The sequence below is a fragment of the Ursus americanus genome, chromosome 8 (assembly GCF_024610735.1).
Source record: "Ursus americanus isolate L20-20 chromosome 8, mUrsAme1.1.p, whole genome shotgun sequence".
Classification (NCBI taxonomy): Eukaryota; Metazoa; Chordata; class Mammalia; order Carnivora; family Ursidae; genus Ursus; species Ursus americanus.
The window spans coordinates 72,882,907-72,895,313 of NC_142134.1; the positions used below are offsets into that span (position 1 = coordinate 72,882,907).

The 12,407-nt window shown below is 38.5% G+C and overlaps 1 pseudogene; it reads left to right on the top strand.

Moving 5' to 3' along the window:
- The first annotated feature begins 9,843 nt into the window (after positions 1-9,843).
- On the top strand, positions 9,844-11,174 carry LOC123775859 (large ribosomal subunit protein eL32 pseudogene; annotated as a pseudogene).
- The last annotated feature ends 1,233 nt before the right edge of the window (positions 11,175-12,407 follow it).

Below are 12,407 nucleotides of genomic sequence, written 5' to 3' on the forward strand. Positions count from 1 at the left end.
TAAATTTATTTTTTTTTTCAGCTCTGAATGTTTGGTAACAAAGAAAAATCATGACATTTATTTGGTACCAGGCATTACCTCCCTCCTTTTTACAAGGATTAAGTATAAAGACAATGTCTGAATAACATTCAAGGTGGATATTTAATATTAGGCCAGATTCATGCTTCATCCTTACTGCTATCAATTCACTTTTACTGTGCTCCAGGTAGAACTGTAGGAGGTTATATCATCTTATATCCAAAATTCAAGTATAAGTGTAAGTCATTGTATTAAATTTGCAGAACATCATCCATACCAAGAAAAATAGACCTCAATTTTCAATGGAAAATAATTATAGACAAATTTGTATGAAATAAAAACTTCAGAAAGTTTTCATAAGTATAGGAATCATATATATAAACACTAATGATTTTTAGGCCCACAGTTGATCCATAATTCTCTCACTTTAGGAGACAGGGAAGAGGGATATGCTGGACACATAGGGGCTCTTGAGTCAGAGACCTGGCTTTCAGTCCCAACTCCCTCTGTTACTGTGTAACTCTAGCAGTAAAGTTTTGGGGACCTTAGTTTTATCTTCTTTGTGACAGTGAAGGGAGCAACAACCATCATCGGGGAAGTGTGGGTTGTGAAGATGATTAGAAATATTTTAGGGGCGCCTGGGTGGCACAGCGGTTAAGCGCCTGCCTTCGGCTCAGGGCGTGATCCCGGTGTTATGGGATCGAGCCCCACATCAGGCTCCTCCGCTATGAGCCTGCTTCTTCCTCTCCCACTCCCCCTGCTTGTGTTCCCTCTCTCGCTGGCTGTCTCTATCTCTGTCGAATAAATAAATAAAATCTTAAAAAAAAAAAAAAAAGAAATATTTTAAGCAGAGATTCTTCTATAATGCTTGACACAGAATAGATGTTTAAACAAAGGGACAAAAACTTTTAGCTATTACCTGCCATGTGCCATGCAGCTTAAAGGAAAGAGTAGACTCAAAGCCCAGATAGAAGAACTCAGTGGTAGTATGGGGGGGGGGGGGGGATAACAAAAGCAAAAAGAAAACAAAACGATTATCCAAAACATGCACATAAATGATGGTAATAACTTGATCCCTAAGGAAGACAAAGGATGTAAACAGGGCACACTCTAGCTTAAGGACAAATTTCAAAATCAGTTCTGATAACTACAGGGTGGAGTTTGTTAACCTGCACAGGTTAACCATTCTCAGTCTCACTTTTCTCCTCCGGTAAGTAATAACAGGAAGCGGTGCACAAAAGATACCCAATGCTGTTAGAGCACTGGTCTTCAAAGATAAGTCTAGATCATCTTGGTCCCATAGATGTATAATGTGCCACAAATGCAAGCTGCATATGTAATGCGAAATTTTCTAGTAGCCACATCTAAAAAAAGAAAATGAGACAGGTGAAATTAACTTGGGTAATATATTTTAAGTCAACACACAAAATGTTATTAGTTCATCATGTAATTCATATAAATATTTTATATCTTTGATATAAAATTTTCTGCATCTATTGAGATGATTGTGGTTTCTGTGGTTTATTCTATTAATATAATGTATTACATTGATCTCCAGATGTTAGCCCAATCTTGCATTTCTGAGAAAAATCCCTCTTGGTTATGCTGTTAAATATATACATCTGGATTTGGATTGCTAGTATTTTGTTGAGGATATTTGCATCTATATTCATAGGGGATATTTGTCTATAGTTTTCTTGTGATGTCTTTGGTTTTAGTATCCAGGTAATACTGGTCTCATACAATAAGTTGGGAAATCTTCCTTCTTCTTCTAATTTTTTGTAAGAGGGGAATGTGAAGGATTGGTATTAATTCTTCTTTAAATGTGTGGAATTCACCAGTAAAGCCATCTGGGCCCAGACTTTTCTTTGTGGGAAGTTTTAAAATTGCTAATTCAATCTCTTTGTTATAGGTATATTCAGATTTTTGACTTCTTACCTCTGTTTCAGTTATGTGTTTTTTTTTTTTTTAAAGATTTTATTTATTTATTCGACAGAGATAGAGACAGCCAGCAAGAGAGGGAACACAAGCAGAGGGAGTGGGAGAGGAAGAAGCAGGCTCATAGCGGAAGAGCCTGATGTGGGGCTCGATCCCATAATGTCAGGATCATGCCCTGAGCTGAAGGCAGACGCTTAACCACTGTGCCACCCAGGCGCTCCCGGCATGTTTCAGTTATTTGTGTCTATTTGGAAGTATATCCATTTCATCTAAGTTTTTAATGTGTTGGCATACAATTGTTCATAGTATTCCCTTAACAATCCTTTTTATTTCAGCGAGGTTGGTTTCCAGATCCTCTCTTTTATTCCCAATTTTAGTAACTTGAGTCCTTTATTTTTTTTGTCAGCCTAGCTAAAGGTTTTGTTGATTTTTTTCAAAGAGCTAACTTTGGGTTTCACTGGTGTTCATTATTATTTCTGTTCTCTCTTTCATTTGTTTGTGCTCTAAATCTTTATTATCTTCTTTCTGCTTGCTTTGGTTTTAGTTTTTTCTTCTTTTGCTTGTTTCTTATGGCAAAAGTTTAGATTAATGATTTGCGATACTTATTCTTTTTATGAATGTAAGCACTATATAACTCTTCCACTCTGATTGCTGCTTTAGTTGAGTCTCATAATTTGTGGTACATTGTGTTTTGTTTTCATTTATCTCAAATTATTTTGTAATTTGCCTCGTGATTTCTTCTTTGACTATTTGTTGTTCAGGTCCATTTTGTTTAATTTTTACATATCTATGAATTCTCAAATTTCCTTCTGTTATTATGACCTAAATTTCATTCTACTGTGTACAAAGAACATAGTTTGTATGATTGCATGCTTTTAAATTTATTGAGATTTGTGTTATGGCTTCTTAACGTAACGTCTATCCTGGAGGATGTTCCACGTGTACTTGAGAAAAAGATCTACTTTCCTGTTGTTGACTAGAGTCTTCTATAGATATGTGTTATATTTAGTTGGTTTATAATGTTCAAGTTTTCTGTTTCCTTGTTGATCTTGTGCCAAGTTGTTCTATCCGCTACTGAAAGTGGGTTATTGAAATTCCCAAATATCATTGTTGAATCATCTATTTATCCCTTTAATTTGTGTATCTTATTTCATGTTTTGGGGACTCTGTTGTAAGGTGCATTGTGTTTATCATTGTTTTGTATTCCTGATGGATTGTCTCTCTTATTACTATGCCCCCCCCCTTTTTTGTCTCTAGGAACAAATTTTGTCTTTAAGTCTATTTTGTCAGATACTGGTATAGCCACTCCAGCTCTCTTTTGGATACTGTTTGCATAGTATATATTTTTCTATCTTTTTACTTCCCACTTATTTGTATCTTTGAATCTAGTGTGTCTCTCAGATGGCATGTAGTTGGATCAAGTTTGCTTCATTTTACCATTCTCTGCCTTTCAACTGGAGAAAGACACACATTCTTATTAGAAGAACGATGCCATCATTATTTCATAAGCTGTACACTCATTGCTCTATTACAAATTGGCTAATGAGAACTAGCATATTGATTCATCTTTTACAATTTATGAACATGGATTATTTATGTTAGATCTATATTATTTTCATCTTGACTACTTTTCATGATCTTACAGGATTCATTTTGTAACTTATTTCTCAATGTTTTTATAATATTGCAATGCTTATTAGCACATTTATTTGAACTAAAAAGATAAATGCAGAATTTTTCTGAAAGAAAGTGTACTTTAGCTTATTGGTTTGACAATAAGATATATTATGGACAATTTCCATAAATTGAGCTAAATATGCAGCTCCACAGTTTGGATTTCATGTATATGTATAAAATCCAGGAAAAAGTATAATGGAAATGTGAGTTCAAAGAGAAAAAGGAAAGGTCTAAAATTTCCAAAATAACCTTTTAATATATTTTAATATCTGGTCATGGGTATTACCTTATTATAATATTCAAATTTCATTGGAGATATTTAAAATGATATAGTCATTATATTTAAATATATGCTAAAATTACATTCTTTGCAACAATTTGAACTTATGATAAAAAGTTTTAGATGACTTAAAATGTACAGACACTTAAAACTATTCAAACATACAAGATTTTTTAAATGTTCAAAATTTCTCTAGGTGATTCTTGAGGAAAAATGTTTGAAGACTAGGCACAGGGGCGCCTGGGTGGCTCAGTCGTTAAGCGTCTGCCTTCGGCTCAGGGTGTGATCCTGGTGTTCTGGGATCGAGCCCCGCATCAGGCTCCTCTGCTGAGAGCCTGCTTCTTCCTCTCCCACTCCCCCTGCTTGTGTTCCCTCTCTCTCTGGCTGTCTCTCTCTCTGTCAAATAAATAAATAAAATCTTTAAAAATAAAAAAAAAAATAAAAAATTTTGAAGACTAGGCACAAAGAGCAAAGGTATTCCAGATTCATCATTTCTAGTTGCCTTATTTACTGATATATTACTAGTGCCAATCAGAACCCCATGATTGAATGAAAGAGTGAGTGAATGAATGAATGAATGAATATTGTGAATAGTAACATTACAAATTATATACTTGCTGCTTAAAAGAAGGAGGCTCTGGAGGTAGATTTTTCCTTATCCAGCTTAGGTAATTAATAGTTGGTAGGTAGAGAGAGCAGGGTCCTGATGGAAAAGGGGGGGAAAAATCTTCTTTCCTAACTTGATTATATTAGAAGACAGCCCTGAATGACTAACTTTACCCTTGTCAGACCCCAGGAACCTGAGAGAAAGATTGAGACCAAGATTTAAGGGATGCCAACAAAGTATTATGATCCATACATAGCAAACACCTTGAATTCTCTAAGTATTTTGTGACCACCTACTTCTTGTCTGGCACTCCGCTGGGCACTGGGCATGCAATGGTGAAGAAGACAGGGTACATGAGGAATACATTTAAATTAAGAAGTCTTATGAAGTGGGATAAATGCTATAAGAAGAAGAATATATTAAATTACTTCTATTTGACCATTTTTGACTTACCAAAAACTGGTAATTCGTTTGGTTCAACCCACATGGAAGTGTAAACCCAGATGAAAGAACAATAGATCTTGAGGGATTTACTAATCAGGGAAAGTGATACACAGTTAGTGGCGTACGGACTGAACACTGAAGGATGAGAAAGAAGGATGGATGAATGGCAGATAAGACGTTTGAAATAGCAGGATCAACAAGAGCAAAAGTGGAGAGGTATAGAGGGTACAGAGGTGTTCTGGAAAGGTGAATTGTGTTTTTTTGTGTGCTGAGGTCTGAGAAGTATGAAAAAAGTAGAAAGGAGCCTGAGACTTATGTTAAAAGTCCCATAGGCCTAAGAAGACACTGTTGGATCAGCAATAGGAAGCCACTGAAGATTTCCTAGATGGATTATTGTGAACAGACATCAGCTTTAGAATAACTCAGGTGGCTGAATGGGGAGAGAAGGGGGAAGGGGAGGTTGAGACTGCAGGCACTGAGATACTGAGGAAGCTCCTGTGATAGTCGAGATGAATGTAGTAGGTATGTATAAGAGCTGTGAAGTGGGCCACAACATTTCTCTGATAGAATCATCATGGTTTGGTCAATGATGAGGTTGAAGAGTTAGTTGAAATAGGTACAGGGTCAAGTATAGGGGGAAGAGAGTAAGGGTCAGGTACAGGGGGAAGAGAGTAAGCTACATGGAGGTATCCTGCAGTGGGAGTGGAATTCTGGGCTAGAGGTCTTGACTCTGTTCGTGCACTGTTGATAGCTGAAGCCATGACAGTGGATGCAGTTATCAAGACAATCTGTCTTGGGAGAGCAGAGTAAACTAAGAGCAAAAGACCAGAGAAGAGGGTTAGGAATGGATCTGTGCCCTATGCTTTACCCCATTGTATCTCCATCATAACACTTGTTTACCCGAGAGTCTGCCCTTCACAAGTCTGTGAGATCTCCAAAGGTGGGTTGTAGATCTTATACATTCCTTAGCATCCTGCAAGCTCACACATAGTCAAGGGGTAGCCACTTAAAAAAATCCTTTCTGGATCATACCCAAACTTTCATGGAATGCTTTCTAAGTTCTAGGCATTGTTCTAAGTGCCATGCAGGTGCCCTTCCACTTTGTATTTCACAGATGAGGAAATGGAAGCATGAACTTGTTCAAGGTCACAGTTAGTGAGTGGGAGCCTGGATTTAAACTCAGGTGGTCTAACACAAGAGAACACCTGGGGTGCCTGGGGGGCTCAGTCGTTAAGCGTCTGCCTTTGGCTCAGGGCGTGATCCTGGCATTCTGGGATCGAGCCCCACGTCAGGCTCCTCTGCTGGGAGCCTGCTTCTTCCTCTCTCACTCCCCCTGCTTGTGTTCCCTCTCTCGTTGGCTGTCTCTCTCTCTGTCAAATAAATAAATAAAATCTTTAAAAAAAAAAAAAAGAGGACACCTGCACCTAACTCCCATGCTATACAACACGAGGAGTCAGAGTGACATCTGCATGTCACTTGGCAGCTTAGAATTGTCTACACAACAATGTTTTCTAGAAAATTCTAATATCCTTAGAGTAACTTTGTGAGATGGAGGAAGGGCACAATATTATTATTAAGGAAATGAAAGCCAAAGTTAACTGAATTCCTGAGGAAACACAGCTAGGAAGTGACAAAACCAAGCAAAATCCCCATCTCCTGAGTTACACCCCATGTCTTGTTTCAGTCTTGCTCCCTGTGAGTCCAGTTGTTTCCCCCATCCCTCAAGAAGATGGAATGCTTCAGCAGGTGTCCAGAGGAATCTGGAGAGAGGGGCTGTGGAAAAAGCACAAAAACTCTTTGGCTAGCAGGTTCTGTTTCCTTGAGGGACTTAGGAACCTGGTTCTGGTAAGACTGAGATGTCTGTGGGTCTAACTTGCTTGTGAATACTAGCATAGTCTCTCTTTTATTAATAATCATGAGTGTTCAAATTTAGGCACAACCCAAATGTAAAAAAAATTGGTTTGTTGACTTCAAGTATAAATGAAAGATGATCTATTGACTTGTTATTTATCCATCCTGCTTGGGGACATACTCTGGAATATGTCCATGGTGAAACATCAGGCATCCCATGACAGTCTAAAGGCCCCACCCTCTTTAGAGCCTTCTGTGGTTCATTTATTAAGGAGGATAAGTATGCCCTCTTAATAGGAGAATGGAAAGAGAACAATGGATGCCGAATTTCTGTAAGCATTGGTTTAACCTAATCCCCTACGACACATCGACTCTTCTGTGATGGCTGGTCTCCTTAGATAGGGGAGACTCACAAAAAGATCTCAAAGGAACTGAAAATGAGATTGATAATAAGCTTTATACCTGTGTTCAGCTCAGTCCAGTTTGGAAAAAAAAATGTCCTGGTGCATCTGACAGATACTGCCTTGTTTAAATTTTATGAATCATAGGCAAGGTTGTTCTGCCATTTCTCTGTCATTATACAAGATTGGCTATCTTGCCAAGTTTCACCATTGCCAACATAGACTCTGAAGCAACAAATACCACAGAAGATTCAAAGAAGAAAAATCTCCTATTTTGTAAGTTAAGCGTAGACATATTTATACAGAAGGTGAAAATATATCCTCAATGTAGCCAATATATTTAATCCCATGACTTCTAAAATAAGCTATGTTATGATAGTTAAAACAGAGGCACCTGCATTCTTCCTATTCAAGGAAGGATGGAATGAAGAAAAGGAATTCAGTAGTTCTTGTCTGTATGTTAACTAACTCATATAATTTTAACTGTTAACAACTTGTAATATTAAATATTAACATTTACGTAGTACTCTCTTACATGCAAAGTGCTATTCTAAACATTTAATCCCTTTACAACTCTATGGTAAAAACTTTATTATTGTCCTCATTTCACACGTGATGAACTGAGGCAGAGAAGTGTTAAGCAGCTTGCCTAAAGCCACAGAGCTAATAGTAGAACCAGAATCCCAGAGCTCCTACTCTTATTCTGCTGTGCTAAAATTGTTGTGAATCCAATGACTTCGTCCCCACTGAACTGAAAAGACTTTCAAGAAGTGGTGGGACTTTAGAAAATCTTTCAAAGATGGGAACACATTTAGAAAAATGGAAAGCTAGAAAATTTACAATGTTTGTAAGTAAACCCTCTCTTGTGTAGCTTTGAGGGATTCTTCTACTTACTCAGACCACTGAGGCTCGCTGAAATCTGGAGCAAGGTCTCTCTATGCAGCAGAGTCATGATGGTGTCTCAGGTCTATGATAGGCTGATGGCTTTGTCCTGGGATAGTTTTCCTATTGATCTTATTGAAATGGGGGCCATCGATTCCCACAGATGCATTCTTGCCCCCTGATGGCACCCCTCAGACACCATACAAATGGATGTCATTCCTTCTTTCTTCCCTTCCTCCCTTCCATTTCTCTAAGTCAATGAAATTACTTAAAATAGTCAGGTTCTATGCCAGGTGCTGATAATTAAATAAATACATATGTAAATAAATAAGACCTTTATGAAGACTCAAACATGGCTTTAAAAATGGCCATCTGAGAAAAAAAAAAAGGGGGTGCCTTGGTGGCTCAGTCGGTTAAGTGTCTGACTTGATTTCGGCTCAGATCATGGTCTCAGGGTTGTGAGATCAAGCCCCACGTCGGGCTCTGCATTGGGTGTGGAACCTGCTTAAAAGTCTCTCTCTCCCTCTGCCCCTCCCCCTCTCCTTTCTCTCTCTTCTTCTCTAAAAAAAAAGATGGCCATCTGTTCATGGTATAAGCAGGTGCAAAAGTGGGAATGGTTACTTCAAAACTGAAACATTGGGAAAGGCTTCATAGAAGAGGTTGTACTTGAACTAACCCTTAAAAGATGTGTAGCTTGGGGCTGGGATGATCAGAGCAGAATGAGAAAAGCACTCCAGCAAGAGAGATCAGCAAGAGCAGCAAAAGATTGAAAGAGTAAAACAGTAGGACGTGTTGGAGGAAGTGGAGAGAAGGTTGCCTGAATGGGGGAAGAGTGTGAGGTGCAGCCATTAGAACAAGGTTGGAGAAGGAGGCAAAGGCCAGACCAAGAGAGACAAAGAGAAGTTTCATCACTGAAAATCCAGGACCTAAACACCAACACGATGCCTGTGTGTGGTGACCATGTTTTAAAAATTACCTGCAGTTCATCATGCAACATCTGAGCTTCAAGATTTCAGGAATAGTGGATGCTTTCATGAACATTATAATAACCTCCTAACTGGTCTCCTCAGTTCCACTCCTGCCCTCTTACAATCCTTTCTCCGGTAGCGTCTGTGGCATCCAGGTGCATCATTCACTTGCTTATGATCTCTCAGTGTTTTCCTTGCCTTGGCCTAAGAGGTCCTGTGTGATCCACAGTGAACTCGTACCACTGTCCCCCTCTCCCACATGCTCAACCACACTGGTCTTTCAGTTTCTCAAACACCTCAAGATTTCCCCTGGCCCAGCAGACTCTTCTCCCAACTGGATGGCTGGCTTCTCCTCTTTTATGTCTCACCTAAATGTGACTTCCTCATGGAGATCTTCATGGACCATCTGCTCCAAAGTACCTCTTTTCTCAGGCCATCCTTTATTTCCTTAAGAGCCCTTATCACCAATCCATAAAATTAAATTAATTAATCAATTTTAGTGTCTGTTTATTTCACAGAATGTAAGATCCATTATAGATTAATGCCTACCTTGTTTTGACTTATTCCTGGCTGGTTCCTTAGCACATGGCTCAGATCATACTCTCAAAAGAATAGTTCTATGGTAAATGAATATAAATATCATGAATCTTTGGTATGTAATTTAAAATAATAATCTTTTTCCTTCTTTTCCTAAAAAAGAGAAAAGGCTAGGGGCTCCTGGGTGGCTCAGTTGGTTGAGCATCAGACTCTTGATTTTGCCTCAAGTCGTGATCTCAGGGTCCTGAGTTTGAGCCCCAAGGCTGGCTCTGCGCTCAGTGCAGAGTCCGCTTGAGATGCTCTCTCTCCCTCTCCGTCTGTCCCTCCCCCTGCTCATGCACGCTCTCCCTCTCTAAATAAATAAATAAATAAATAAAATCTTTAAAAAAGAGAGAGAGAAAGGACTAGATTAGTGGTTCCCAAACTGTATTTTATTCATTAATGAATTAAGAAAAAAAAAAAGAGCCAAATTAGGTTGCTAAGATTTTACTATGAAACAAGTCTACATATGAACAGCATACGTAGTAAAAAAAACACGTACACTTTTGCCCCTCTCTTCCTTGCTGCTGCCTGCGGAGGGGGCAGCTGTCTCTTACTCAGCATCATGGTCGTCCTCAGACCTCCAGTGAAGCGTAAGATCATTAAAAGAGGTTCAAGAAGTTCATCCAGCACCAATCAGACTGATGTGTCAAAATTAAACGCAACTGATGAAAACCCAGAAACATTGACAATAGGGTGTGCAGAAGATTCAAGGGCCACATCTTGATGCCCAGCACTGGTTACAGGAGCAACAAGAAAACAAACCACATGCTGCCCAGTGGCTTCCAGAAGTTCCTAGTCCACAGCGTCAAGGAGCTTGAAATGCTGCTGATGTGCAACAAAGCTCACTGTGCAGAGATCACTCACAGTGACTCCTCCAAGAACCGCAGAGCCATTGTGGAAAGAGCAGCTCAGCTGGCCATCAAAGTCAGCAATCCCAATGCCAAGCTCTGCAGTGAAGAAAATGAAGAGACAGCTATGTACATGTCATATTTGTGTTAATAAAACCATAAAACTACCAAAAATTACACACTTTCTAAGCCTATCATCATTTTACCAAATAGGTGGACAGCTAAGGCATTCCAGACCAAAAAAGGCATAGGGATGGAACTAGTATGATGGCTTTGAGCAAAGTCAATAAAATGGTTGGAGGAGAGTAACCAATAAAGAATTTGAAGAATTTGGTAGGTTTAGACAATGGAGAGTTTCGTGCAGTATGCAAAAGCATTCCGACTCTACGGGGAGTGAGGAGCTCTCTAGAATAAAAGAGCTAAAGCAGGAAAGCTACATGCTTCCATTTGTATGTAAAAATGATCATCTGTGGCAGTGTAGCAAATGGCTTGGGGGAGTTGAGATATGAATCAGGGAATTCACTTAGAAAGTTGTTGCAGTAACCCATAAGCAAGATGGTGGATCAGTCATGGCACTGAGGATGAAGGGGAAGGAATGGGTTTTTGCTATTAACTCTTCTTGGGATTTCTGTGAAACTTTAATAAAGCCTTGCTTCCAGTTTTGGCTTGTCTCATCTACCAAGGGGCTTTCAAATAAATTTCCATATTATTTATCTGTTGGCCTCTTAGCTACCTTTTTTGATGACTCTATGTTTTTAAAAAATCACTTAACTATAGAGCCTTCATTGTGAGGATAAAAAGAATAAATGAATGTGAAGGCATTTTGCAAAGTATTACACAAATGGAAACTATTTTTATTCTCAGTAAGTCAATTTAGTTCACAAAGAGAAAAAAATCACTTCCCTACATGTGAGCTCCCATAAGCAAACTCCCCAGGCAGAATGAATCACTCCTATAACCATAGCACTTTTTTGTACTTCTATCATAACACCTCCATTAATTATAAGTTGTTTATGCATTGGTTTTTCCTTGTAGCATATAAATCCTCTAGCGGCAGAGAGAGAGTCTTATGAATCTTTGCAACCTGGTTTGTGGTAGACAGTAAGTGCTCAGTAAATGTTAATTGCATGCATGAATGAATGATTAGTTCCCAGGAAAGGATAAAGGCACGTTGTAGGGAGCTGAGGGGACTTCAAAAGTAAAATAAATAATAGAGTAAATGCGCTAAAGTGAGAAGATTCAGAGTGATTGGTGATCATATATTTTATTTTAGTCTAGAAGATATACATAGATTTACTAAACTTCCAAAATACGGTATCAACTTGCTCTTAGTAAAGTTAAATATTTTGTAACACTGATAATTAAACATCCTTTTGAAGTATTGTATTCTTTACCCATTCACTTGGCAAATTTCTTTCCAGTGGCTGCTAAGTACAAGGCACTGTGCTATGGTTTATAGATAGTCATATTCCTGTCCTCATGAGGTTTGCTGTCCAGTGGAGGGGAGGAAAGAAGGCTGCTCCAAACCAAACAGTGTCTTAGGAATTTTACATATTTTATAATAATTACCACTTATTGAGTATTCCTTATATTCATGACAACCTTGTCAAGTAAGCATTATTATGCTCATTTTCCAAAAAGAACCCTAAGCTAAGGGAATTTTATTAATTTAGCTGGGATCACTGATCTAGGAAGGGACTGAACCATGTCGATTGATCACAAGGAAGAGCATCAAGGGTTATTTTTTCATTTCGGAATCCAGATTTTCTGCCAGTTACCAAAGTTAATTCAATAAATACTAACAGAAGACCAACAAGGACAGATGTATAAAATGATAATGAGTTATAATGATAAAGTCCCCACCCTCATGGAGTTCTGAGTTTGGTGGAAGGGTTTAGAAAAGTGAACATAATC